Source organism: Heterodontus francisci, chromosome 13 (genome assembly GCF_036365525.1).
Source record: "Heterodontus francisci isolate sHetFra1 chromosome 13, sHetFra1.hap1, whole genome shotgun sequence".
Classification (NCBI taxonomy): Eukaryota; Metazoa; Chordata; class Chondrichthyes; order Heterodontiformes; family Heterodontidae; genus Heterodontus; species Heterodontus francisci.
Genome location: NC_090383.1, coordinates 58752682 through 58762183, shown reverse-complemented (window position 1 = coordinate 58762183; position 9502 = coordinate 58752682).

Here is a 9502-nt window from a genome sequence, read left to right as displayed (position 1 = left end):
CGAGGTTATACTGACTGGCCTATAGTTGCTGGGCTTATCCTTACACCCTTTTTTTGAACAAAGGTGTAACATTTGCAATTTTCCAGTTCCCTGGCACCACTCCTGGACCTAAGGAGGATAGGAAGATTATGGCCAGTGCTTCCACAATTTCCACTCTTCCTTCCCTCAATATCCTTGGATGTATCTGGTCCAGTCCTGGTGACTTAACAACTTTAAGTACAGCCAGCTTTTTGAATACCTCCTGTTTAGGAATTTTTAGACCATCCATTATCTCAAATACTTCCTCTTTCACTATGACTTTGGCTCCATCTTCTTTCTTGGTAAAGACAGATGCAAAGTATTCATTCAGTACCTCAGCCATGCCCTCTGCCTCCACGAGCAATCCCCTTTTTTGTCCCTACTCAGCCACACTTCTTTTACCACCCTTTTACTATTTATATTACCAATTGGAAGAAGCACTAAGAGTGTCAAGGGCACAGAATGTACTCTGGGTGGGGGACGTCAATGTCCATCACCAAGAGTGGCTCGGTAGCACTACTACTGACCGAGCTGGCCGAGTCCTAATGGACATAGCTGCTAGATTGGGTCTGCAGCAGGTGGTGAGGGAACCAACAAGAGCGAAAAATACACTTGACCAATCTACCTGTCGCAGATTTTTCTGTCCATGATAGTATTGGTAGGAGTGACCACTGCACAGTCCTTGTGAAGACCAAGTCCCGTCTTCACATTGAGGATACCCTCCATCGTGTAGTGTGGCACTACCACCGTGCTAAATGGGATAGATTTCGAACAGATCTAGCAACTCAAAAGTGGGCACCATGAGGTGTTGTGGGCCATCAAGCAGCAGCAGAATTGTATTCAACCACAATCTGTAACCTCTTGGCCCAGCATATCCCACACTCTACCATTACCATCAAGCCGGGGGATCCACCCTGGTTCAATGAAGAGCGCAGGAGGGCATGCCAGGAGCAGCACCAGGCATACCTAAAAATGAGTTGTTAACCTGGTGAAGCTGCAACACAGGACTACTGGCATGCCAAACAGCGGAAGCAGCATGTGATAGATAGGGTTAAGCGACCCCACTACCAACAGATCAAATCTAAGCTCTGCAGTCCTGCCACATTTAGTCACGAATGGTGGTGGAGAATTAAACTAACAGGAGGAGGGTCCACAAACATCCCATCCTAAATGATGGGGGAGCCCAGCACATCAGTGCAAAAGACAAGGCTAAAGCATTTGCATCCATCTTCAGCCAGAAGTGCCAAGTGGATGATCCATCTCGGCCACCTCCTGAGGTCCCCAGCATCACAGATGCCAGTCTTCAGCCAATCTGATTCACTCCACATGATATCAAGAAACGGCTGAAGGCACTGGATGCTGCAAAGGCTATGGGCGCTGACAACATTCCGGCAATAGTACTGAAGACTTGTGCTCCAGAACTTGCCGCGCCCCTAGCCAAGCTGTTCCAGTACAGCTGCAACACTGGCATCTACACGGCAATGTGGAAAATTGCCCGAGTATGTCCTCTACACAAAAAGCAGGACAAATCCAACCCGGCCAATTACCGCCCTATCAGTCTACTAGCGATTATCGGCAAAGTGATGGAAGGGGTCATTGACAGTGCTATCAAGCAGCACATGCTCAGCAATAACCTGCTCAGTGACATTCAGTTTGGGTTTGGCCAGGGCCACTCAGCTCCTGACCTCATTATAGGCTTTGTCCAAACATGGACAAAAGAGCTGAACTCCAGAGAGTGACTGCCCTTGACATTAAAGCAGCATTTGACCGAGTATGGCATCAAGGAGCCCTAGCAAAAGTGGAGTCAATGGGAATCAGGGTGAAAACTCTCAGAACCAGATCCAGCAATGCCTCCTTCCTCAATGGACCAGAAACATACTGATATAGAAATTTCTCCTGAATACACTTCAGGGGTGTAAACGTATCTCTATTGTTTCTTAGCTCTAAACAAATAGATTCTATCCTTGACCCCTCTAGGACATCATCTCTCTCTAGCACTGCAATATTCTCCTTAATCAAAACTGCCATCCGTCCTCCTTTCTTTCCTTCCCTAACTTTCCTGAACACCTTGTATTCAGGAATATTTAGTACCCAGTCCTGTTCTTTTTTGTGCCAGGTCTCCCTTATTGCCGCAACATCATATTCCCATCTGGTTATCTGCACTTGTAGCTCACTAACCTAATTTGCCATACTCCGTGCATTCATATATATGTACTGTGAACCCAATTTAGGCCTTATTGCATTCCGTCTTACTCTAACAGCATCTAATATCTTACTATTTCTTACTCTAGTGCTATTTGTCTCTACCAATCTTTATGCACTTTGTTTTTTCTCTCTAATGTTACCTCATGGTTCCCATGTCACTGCCAAATTGGTTTAAAGCCTCCCCATTATCACTAGCAAATCGCCCCCTAAGGACATTGGTCCTGGTTCCATTCAAGTGCAACCTTTCTGGCCTGTACGGTCTCATCTCCCCCAGAACCTGTCCCAATGTCCCAGGATCTAAAGCCTTCCCTCCTGCACCATCTCTCCAGCCACACATTCATTTGTTCGATCCTCTTATTTCTGTACTCACTAGCACTAGGCGCTGGAAGTATTCCGAAGATTACTACCTTTGAGGTCCTGCTTGCTAGTATCGTTCCTAACTCCCTAAAATCTGCCCGCAAGACCTCATCCCTTTTCAACCTGTCGTTGATACCGATATGGACTAAGACTGGTGGCTGTTCACCCTCCCCGCACAGAGTGCTCTGGAACCATTCAGGACTCTCGCACCAGAGAGAAACATATCAGCTGGAATTTTACGCCACCCCAGTGAGCCGGATGGTGGCGGAGGGGGTGGGGTAAAATTGAGCAGAAGGCTCCAGGAGGCCTTCCTGACCAGCTCCCGCCTCCACCCCACTTTACGTAGGGTGGGGGGGGGGGGGGGGGATCGAAAAACGGGCCGCCTGCCCCAGGCCAATCAAGGCCCTTAAGTGACCACTTAACGGCCACTTAAGGGCCTTCGCCCGTCTCCACGGGAATTTTACCCATAGCAAGCGGGTGTCCTGGAGACGTGAAAAGCGGCTCAGTGAAACTTGGCGACTTCTCAGCGCACCGGTGGGGGGGACCCTGACAATTGGGCATAGGGTGCCCGATTGAGGGCCGCCCCCGCTTCTCCAACCACCCCCAGGTCCCAAGATGCCCCCCTTCCCCCCCAAACGAACACTTTTACCTCACCGGGGTCCAACCGATTACCCTCGACGAGGCAAATCAAACTTACCTGCACTCCTGGCTCCATATCCTCGGCTGAGCTGCAGTCCCAGCAGTGGCCACCGCTTCTGGTGGCGCTACTGGGACTAAGAGCTGTCGGCCCTATGATTGGCCGGCAGCTCAATGAGGTGGGACTTCCTCCCTCAAGCGGGTGGAAGACCCACCTCAGAACAATTAAAGCCCGGCGACCCATAAAATGCGGGACGGATCCCCGGGCTAGGCAGAAGCGGGTTCACCACAAACTGTTACGTCGGTGGCCAGTTCCCGTCCATCCGACATAATATCCAGCCCACCATCCTGGATTCTCCTCGGCAGCAGCAGAAACACCTGAATGTTCCTGTATCGAACATCATATCACTATTGCTTTAGCAATCTTCCTCCTGCCTCTCTGCACAGCTGAGCCACCCATGGTACTGTGGATGTGGCTCTGGCTGCACTCCCCAAAGGAACCATTACTCTTATCAATGTTTAGAATGAGATGAAGTCTGGGGACTCCTGCACTACCTGTCTTGTCGTCCTTGACTGCCTGACAGTTGACCATTCCCTCTTCACTTGCATACCCTTAAGTTGAGGGGTGACCACATTCAGAAATATGCTATCCACGTAATTCTCAACCTCGCGGATGCACCGCAGTGATGCCATCTGCTGGTCAAGCTCCGAAGATCAGAGCTCAAGCTGCTCTCGCTGACCACATTTCCTGCACATATTGTTGTTCTGGACATGAGAAGCATCCTGGAGTTCAGGATGTGAATGCAGTGCGACTGAGATACCCTGCCATGCCTCTATTTATTTGACTATTAACTGACTTAACTGGCGTAAACTTAAGACTTAAATAAATACAGACTCACCAGCTACTCACCAATCAGCTGGCCCCTTTGTGCTGATCACTATTTTATAGGGAGTTAACTTTAATATTTTATTTATTTCTAGTTAGATTATTTTAACTAGTTAAGCTATAAATTTACTACATTACTTCATAACTTCCCAGTCCTAGTTTAAACCACTGCCCAAGTTTAGAGGGAAAAAAGCCTTAATACTCACCAACCAATCACCTACTTGCTGTACCGTGACATTGCTCCTTGATTTTATTTTTGATTTGTTCTCACAGTGCTCTCTGTCTCTCTCCCCACCACTACTTAATCCCCGCTGTGCTCTCAGACCTCTCACTGTTCTCGCAGTGCTCTCTCTCCCCACCACTCCATTATCCCCACTGTGCTCTCAGGCCTTCCACTGTTCTCGCAGTGCTCTCTCTCCCCACCACTCCATTATCCCCACTGTGCTCTCAGACCTCCCACTGTTCTCACAGTGTTCTCTTTCTCTGCCTCAACTTTATCCCTGCTGTGCTCTCAGATCTACCAGTGTTCTTGCAGTGCTCCCTCTGTCTCTCTCTCCACTGCTCCTTGATGACCACTGTGCTCTCGGACCTCCTGCTGTTCTCACAGTGCTCTCTCTCTCCCTCCACCGTCGCTTTATCCCCAATGTGCTCTTGGACCCCCCGCTGTTCTTGCAGTGCTTTTTCTCTCTCTCACGCCATCACTACTCCCCAACTCAGGCCTCAGGTTAAAATGACAGATGAGGCCCAAATGATATTATCAGAACCCAATATTTAAAGAGGACCCGGCTGGATTAAGGCTTGTCGCTTACAATTTAAAATATTAGTCCAGCTGATGGGAGCAGGAAAAGAGTGGGTAAGCCCCCACCCCATTCCAACTGTCCTGGTTTCCACCAGGTGGAGGAGTTAAAATTGAGACCATACTGACAGTTTTAGAAAAATATTCCTTATGGTATTTGACTGCTCTTATCAAACCAAGGAAACTAGTCAATTATCTTTATTATCATCCATGTAACAAGTTACTGTATGAACAAAAAACCCAAGGCAAACAAAATTCCTTGAAAATTTATCTGCTCTTTCTTTTCTACTCATTCGACAGACCACAGACTGAGTCAGGTCAACACAGAGTTAATCTGTTATTTATGTAAACATCTCTAACAAGTGTGGAGTGTCTGTGGTCACATGTAAAATGTTGCAAAGAGGAAAATATTATCTTAAGTAGAAAAATACTTAAATATATAAGTTCTTATGTCCCAAAACTGAAACAGTAAAGAATGCAAATAGTAACAAGACACTGAGAATAGACCAGATAGCACAAGAAGAGAACCATAGTTATCTGTCAACCTGCCAAAGTGATTTTGGCCAATGATTAATTTATTAGCTTGGTATACAAATGTCCAGTATTGCAATTCCTTTTTTTGGGTCCAGCACTGTTTAACTTTGTAACCAAAATAACATGCTTTACCTCCGCCTATGGCCATACTAACTTCATGACAAATCCAGGGCTCGTCCGGTTAAGTGTTGGAAATCTGGAACTCTCTCCTCCAAAAATCTGTTGAGGCTAGTTCTATTGGAAATGTCAAAATTGAGATTGATAGATTTTTGTTAGGCAAGGATATTAAAGATTACAGGACCAAGGCAGGTAAATGGAGTTAAGATGCAGATCAGGCATGATCTAATTGAATGGCGGAACAGAGTCAAGAGCAGGGGTCGGCAACGTGTCCATACACGGATACCAGCATCTATGGTAAAAATTTTGAGGTCCGTGACTGGTAATATCAGGGATGAGAAATTTCCCATTAGCTTCTTCTTCCAGTCCGGCTTTTTAAAAAGTCATAGCCGTCAGTTTAAGAGCTGTGAGGAGCTTAGAGCAGAGACACCACTTCCAAATCTAGGACAGATTTGGGTTTTTCTGGCAGGTTCCGGTTTTCCAAAAACCCCGAGTCTGTCTGAGGTTTGGAAGTGCTGTGAAACTGACAGCTGAGATTTTGTAAAAAACTGACGACCCACAAAGCTGCTCAGCAGAGAGTTCCTGCCTTCTGCAACTGTCAGAGAGAGGGAGGGAGAGAGAGAAGTGGGGACAGAGAGAGAGTGGGGGACGACACAGAGAGAGGAGGGCAAGACAGAGAGGCGGGGAGAGAAAGAGACAGACAGACAGACAGAGAGAGGAGGGAACGAGAGTGATCACGATCACTCCGGACAGATGGATACCTATCCAGAATACTCCACATCACTACAACAAGCGTGCGAGAAAACACTGACTGCTTGTACAAGAAAAAAATGCCAGGTATTTCACTAAATCAGTGTCCAACATAGTGATGAGAAAGTAAGTCAATAAATTATTCTTCTCATTTGAAGCTTCTTCAAAAAAATGCACATTTGTTGTTGTTTTGTTTAATAGTAAGATGAATTTTTAATGCCTTTATCTTTCCAAAATTGTCTCACTGGCCCCCTATGTAAGACAAAAATTGTAATGTGCCCCCCCCCACCACACACACTCATAAAGCTTCAAGTCTTTAACCTTGTGTTTTAAAATAACAAGTTTAAAGGTTTGTGTTATGTAAGCTCATTTTAAAATGGCAAAAGTCACTGAGGGAAAGTCTCAGTTTCTGCGCTCTAGCACACATTACTTTCACCTGGGACACAAGCTCAGTGACATGTTGAAAGTTGCTGGGGTTTTACTTCTATATCGATGTTGTAATTCTGCTGCTACCCATTTGGAATCACATTGTTCTAGAACTTGTATTGAGGGGAAAGCAGGCAAGACAATCCAAGGAATCTCCAGTAGACAGCACTGTAAGTTCCTCATGAATACAACAGTATGGTGTAATGGGCCTGAGTGATATTGGCAAAAACAAGATGCTGTTGACCCATATACAATAATTAGTAAATACAATGTAAAGGATAACTTTAATAAACCTTAATCTATGATGAACTGTCTATGATTCCTTAACATAATCTATGCTGCATTTGCAGTTTTAAAAACTTGCAGGGAAGACATGGTAAAAATTTATTATGTTTCAATGACCAGGTTAGAAACAGTCATTAACTGATTTTTTTTTCACTGCGAATTGGATTAAAGGGTAAGTTTTACAAGTATGTCAAAGATCATTAACTGCAATGTGCATCATCTACTATCCACTTTGAGGGCAGATAATCTGAATGGCCAATGTCATTTTACAGTTGTCCGTATCATATAATTATATTACGTTAAAAGTACACATTTGCGAACAGGTAATAGATTTGGCTTGGACATAACTTGATTAGTCTGAAGGACAATCTTACAGATAGTGACTAAACATTTTGTAACTAAATAATACATGCAGTAACAACCACTCAACCTTTTGCAGAAAGGCTTTTTGTCAATAATTATCTTGTCAGAGCTGAATCGGAATTGACAGTGATAGACTGAGCTATAGACATAAGTGAATTTAAGAATCACTTTATTGGAGGAACTGAAGGGCCCACTTTATTTGTAATTGTGTTTGTCTTAGTTTGTCACTAGCTTTGGTGAGCAAATTACATTTTGTCCGCTAGAGATTCTGTTGTTTTTGCATTTTAGAATCTAGGACCTAGTTTAACAGCCTGTCAAGGTGAATGAACTAGTCTTGGCTACCTACCATTAATCTCCCTCTCCTTTCCTGTCCCACTCTGTTTTTTTTTTGTTTTACATGACTCTTCTGCAGTACTATTGCTTCACCCTATAAAATTCTCCTGATTTGGAGATCACAGCCCTTTTGTTGGCTGTCCTGTCTTCTGACACATAATGCAAGCAGGTGGAGAAATGCACAAACACAGACCATCACGGCTTCAATTGTCTTGTGACAACAGCAGTATGAGAAATGGTCCGTTTTCCTATTGCTGATTTTTCTACTGCATCACCTCAATGATCACAATAACAATCCTTTCCTGAGTTTCATGGTTAATTGAATGAATTTGCACTCCTGACACAGCGTGAATCCACAGAGGTCATCCAATGAGGTCCATCTACCACCCCATGATATGGTGTAGCCAGCTCCATTCTGTCAACAAAAGTAATTCGCATTGGCATTGCATACTATTTTGCTTTCTAGCTTGCTAATATAGTTGTGCTGCTCACATTGACATTTGTATGCTTAGCTACTTTATGTATAGGGAGAAATGTGTTTTAAATCAGACTGTGTTTTGATGGCATCAGATTGGCTATACACTTATATATAGCTTAATTGCCCTATGTCCATGGCTGAGTCAATAACTTTGTCAAATGTCCATGGGGCCTATCCCTGCTCAAGAGGCTGAATGGTCTACTCCTGTTCCTATATACCTATGATTGAATTTGCAGACATTTGCCCATGCTGATGGGAGGCTGTTGCTAAAAGTGCTGATATAATAATAGGCTATGTTCCATTCTGCCTTCAAGGTTCCCCCATTGACTTGGTTGCAATTCTTCCTCCTCCAGTTAATATTCCAGGTATCTTTGTAAGTAAACAGTAAAACTGTAGAGGCCTTTTTTTGAATGTTGTAGTACCAGTTTCAGTTACATGTGTCGTTCAATTCACGAAATAATATCTCTATTAGTTAAAATTACAACTTTTTTTAATAGTGTTTAATAGAACAGATCAGATAAAAATAACATGTTGCTTGTCTCACTAAGAAGCTTCTACTGTGTAAAGAGAAACATTAGGATAACTGACAATCTACTGATATTTCCGCATCCCTATGTGTTGCTTTTATATAATATGCACAGTTGACATCTGTTTTGTTTCAGTAATTGCTCAAATACTGTTCAAACCAATGCAAAGAGTGCAGTTCATCCTAATTTTGCAACTTACCTTGACTATGCTTCGTGACTTTGTGGAAAACAAAGTCTCACCTTCCCACTGTCAATCATCTTTGCACTCCTCTGCATTCCCAGCATTTGGAATTGTTCCCATGTTTGTGACCACATTGTGCTGCTGTTACAACAAGAAGCACTGTGAGCCAACCAGGCATTACTGTAACTGAGCAGCCTTGCTCGTGTGTGTTTTTATTATTTATTAAATTCCCCAAAGATATAAGATATTTTTAACCCTTTGAGTGGAGTGCAGTAGCAGTTTTATATTCAAGTACAAATATTCAAAACTATTTCTTCACTGAAAATTGTGTATTTTCCTTGAATTCTGTTGTATGGAGTATCAGACATTGGAAATGTATTACAGCCAAACATTTCTCTCTGACCCTATTTATGATCAGCGTAGAGCTGCATTACTTTGGAAAGTTGCTTTGCTTGCCAAGACCTCAGCAGGTTGGAATACTGAAACAAATTAACCTCAGTGTAGTGAATGAGCAGTTTCAGGCAGAGGTACAACCATGGGCAGAGCTGGGGAGACATCACAGCTGGTTGATGTGGAGGAAAGCAAAATAGGGGGAAATTCAGTAGCTGTT